This window comes from Grammomys surdaster, unplaced genomic scaffold (assembly GCF_004785775.1).
Source record: "Grammomys surdaster isolate TR1022 unplaced genomic scaffold, NIH_TR_1.0 126133, whole genome shotgun sequence".
In the NCBI taxonomy this organism is placed as follows: Eukaryota; Metazoa; Chordata; class Mammalia; order Rodentia; family Muridae; genus Grammomys; species Grammomys surdaster.
Genome location: NW_021620941.1, coordinates 4,020,434 through 4,024,546, shown reverse-complemented (window position 1 = coordinate 4,024,546; position 4,113 = coordinate 4,020,434).

Below are 4,113 nucleotides of genomic sequence, written 5' to 3'. Positions count from 1 at the left end.
TTTTTTTGGTTGGGTTTTTTGTTTGTTTGCTTGTTTGGGTTATTTTGTTTTGTTTTTTGTTTTTGTTTTTTGTTTTGCTTTGAAAATGATGGTTTGGGTATTTAAAAAATTAAAAAAAAAATACACTAAAGGCCAGTGAGTTGAAGTCTCAGGGTGGGTGGTATTTCCCCCTTGAGCAAAGCAGCAAGACATTGAACAAAATTTCCTGTCCCTGGGGTGTGGACCAGGATGTCTTCCCAGTCTGTCCTGACCTTGGTCCAAAAGTGCTGTTTGCTCTTCTCCTCTCCTGGGGCAGGCTTTTATTTTTGTTTGTTTTTAAGGTTTTTTTTTCTGATGTCCTGTTATTTTTTTTTTCTTCTCCTCCATGGGTCTTGGCAGGCACCCTTTTCATGGCTGTCAGCCAAAAGGAAGGCTCTGGAGCTGCCAAGAACGGGGGAGACGTGGGCTGGCTAACTCCCAGATGAACGGTGCTCCAGCCCCCTACCCCCCCCCCACGATGCCCCTCCATGCACAGTGTTAAGGAGCCCAGAGCTGCTGCTTCCCCCCACCTGCCCCCAACTCCGTCCCCACATCATGGGTTTGCTCAGTGCCACCACTCGCCTCATCTGCTTGCATTAGCTCTGTCACCATCTGGTCCCTCATGAAGAGCTGACATTTCGAGGCAGATTGGGCATGAGAGGTCAGCACTGTGAGGGCAGGCTCCCAGTTTGGGGGTTCCAGGACAGTTCGTACTGGGCACCTGGTTTGCACACAGTACAGTTAGCATCTAGTGGCAGTAAGCCACTCTGCTTTAGATCAATCACTAGGGTCCCCACTTAGAAGGGACCTCGCCTTAGATCAATCACATGGACACTAAGGCACGTTTTAGCGTCTCTTGTCTTGATGATTATGTCTGTCTCTCCGTCCATTTGTGTTTTCTGCGTCGTGTCATTGGGTGTAACCCTTGGAAATACTGCACACTAGCCTCTGATAACCATGAAGCAATCCGTTACACATGGGTCTGACTTGTAGACTCAGTTCAGATATCAAATAAATCTATAACACAATTGCCTTTGGAGGTCTCCATACCATAGAACTCGGGGTTGTCCCTTCACTTCTCTGAGGTGTTTTGGACCAGCCTGACTAGTTTGTTGAGGGACCATTGCTCTGCTCACATCTCTGCCCTGTGAAACTTGAGCACGGTCTGCCAGATGTGGTGAGCCAAACAGAATACCTGTAAGCTCCAGGCATGGTTCCTGATGCGGGGTCTGTGGCCCACATATTTTCTGTTGTCCCGGGCACCTGTTGTTTGGGTCCTCACAAGCTTTGATTGGTCAGGGCTAGAAGACACATCTAGAATGAGAGTCAGAAGCCAGAAGCCTTTGTTCCAGCCCAGTTGTCTTGTGCACGAAGCTAAGCCCATCTCTTCCCTCTTGTGGCCTCTATATCCCTATCTGTGCCTTGGGCATCTACACCATACTTTCAGAAGATGCTTGGGGTTCTAACACCCAAGGCTTCATGGTTCTGCAAAGGTAAGGCTGGCAGTCATCATGGGAGGCCTCCCTGGCTCCCAGCCCATTCTAGGGTCAAGGGCAGAGACTCTGAGAAAAAGAACTGTCTTGTGACCACAGGTCTACTGAGACTCTAGTTCCTTTAATTTTTTTTTTTTTTGCTTGTCCCCTCCCACCTCCTATCATTGGAATAATAATGGCACAGGCATGTTTATTTAAAGGGGCTGTGGTTACATAGTGTCTACTCTCCATCCCTGTAGTATGTAAGAATGGTGTATGGATTGGGGGTGGGCGGGGAGCATTACTAAGAATAGAGCCTAAGGCCTTCAACATACTGAACAAGTGTTCTGTTCCTCCGCTGAGTTACACCCCCTAACTTCTGGGTGATCTACAGAGGATTGCTTCCTTACAGAGGGAATTGCAGAAACTGGAAGTTCAGGATCTGACAGCTATACCCAGTGAGGAATACATGCCACTTCTGAACATCACAGGAGTTGGGAGCATTAAGGCTAGCCTGGCCTCAGGAAGGGTAGTCCACTTGTGAGGTTGGACCAAACACTTCCCACTATGCCCCTGCCTCCCTGAGTTGTTGAATTCAGTTAAGCTTCTAAACCCGGTATACTCCAGTCACACCTGTAAGCTCAGAAGCCTGGAAGTTGAGTCAGGAAGATCACCAGAGGCCAAAGCCAGTATGGACTATATAGTTTTCCAAGCAGACCTATAGAAAAAGCAGAGAGGGTTGATTTATCAAAATAGTTGGAACTAAGTTTCCAATAGATGGATACGGGGTTACAGGTCAAGCCATAGCATGAGCCCATTCAGTAGTCCCACTGTCCTGGACTATGTGCCTATCAGGAGCCCCTCCATCAGAAGTATTTAGGTGAAGAAGTGGCCAAAGTGTGACCAAAGAGGAGGCCTGCACTCCACAGGCAGAGAACCTCAGACCTGGTCATCTCTGCCCCTGTGGTTTGCTTGCAGATAGGGAGGCTGAACAGAGGGCTTCACTCACAGAAAGACCCTCTTACATACCTCCAATCAGGAAACTTCCTGTCCTGTCTGGGCTGGTCTGATCCAGTTCCACTGCCCCCACCCCACCCTGGAGTAGGAGTAGGGGTTGGGAGAGACTTTCAGGCCTTTGCCCCAGACCTGTAGAATTCCATCTGGAACTGGTTAGCTTCTGAGGAAAAAAAAAAAAATGTGAAAACACCACCCACTCTCCCCCTGAGGCCAGCAGAATGAATAGAACAGAGGCCCCTTAGGCTCCCCGTCTACCCAGGCCTGGCCACTCTACCTGAAACATCAGCATGGGCCTACCTACAAAAGCAACTTAAAAAATTTGGAGAAACTGAAGAATAGTTTTAAAAACAAAATATTTCCACCCCTCAGCCCCACCCTGCTAGCATTGGGTGAAGCAGTTGGGAGGCACTGCCTAGATCCTAGCCCCAGGCTGAGCGCCTTCTCAGCAGTGAGTATTACTTGCTGTTCACCCTGACCTGTTATCACCGGCTGCAGAGAAAGTTAGGGACCACCTGTCTGGATGAGCCCCTCCCCCGACTTTGGTGAGGTCCCCAGGCCATTGCTGGCTCAGCAGTAGGGGCCCTCTCTGCTCTGTGTTCCTGGAACTTGGTTGGGTGTCTGGTTTTGCTCAGTGGTTGCATCAGAAGGGACAAGTTCTGCGTGCTCTGCCTTGTGACTTTCCCGGTTCTTTCTCCAGGCCTTCTCCAGCCTGACCTGAGAGAATTTCCATCAGCCAAAGGGGCCAGTGGGCACAGACCTCACTGGCTTTCTTAAGGCCTGGACAGCCCAGACAAAGCAGTAGCTCCCACTGCTATGGCCCAGAAAACACTTGGTCAGGGGCCAAGGCTCTTGACAGCCAAGTAGTGTCCCCTCGCTTACTCCTGAGACACTCTGTCCCCTGGCTGTTCAAAGCACCATTTCTGGGAAAGCCAGTGAACAGCTTTTCAGAGTTCATTGTCCTTGTCATCTGCAGAGCCAGCAGGTAGTTCTGACCACCTTGCCACCCCCACTGTAGACCTCAGTCATCCTGAGGCTGAGAGCAGGAAGCATCTCTCTATCTTTCCTCATTCTGAGGTCCCCTGTTCCCCAGCACACCCTCATCTGCCTTCCATTAGCGCCTCTTCATAGACTCTTCCCAGTATCTAGAGGGCTTGACATCAAACTGAAGACCCACACAAAGTTATCTTCCTGGGATCCTTTGGCCTTCACAATCCAAAGCCACTCAGGGCCCAAACTCTGCAATCAAACAGATGCCCCTCTAGGGTAAATTTAGATCCCATGACTGGGGACTTTCTAGCTTTTTTCTTCCTCATGCTAGTGGTGACTCATGCATCCTGGCAGTCTCCTGCCTGCCCACACTAAACACAATCCCTACTTGAGAGATCAAGCCAGCCTGTGAAGGGAACCAGGTAAAAGCTAATCCTGGATTAACTGGAGGCTGGGCCAGGGGTGAGACTGGGCACACCTCCAAGGTTAGAAGGAGGAGCAAGAGGAGGGACCTGACCCTGGGTGGAAGGCACAGACTGGATTTGTTTTGGAGGGTGGAGCAGTGGGGTTGAATATTTTCTAGGTAGGTAAGAGTTAAATCCTTCTGGACCTCAGTCAC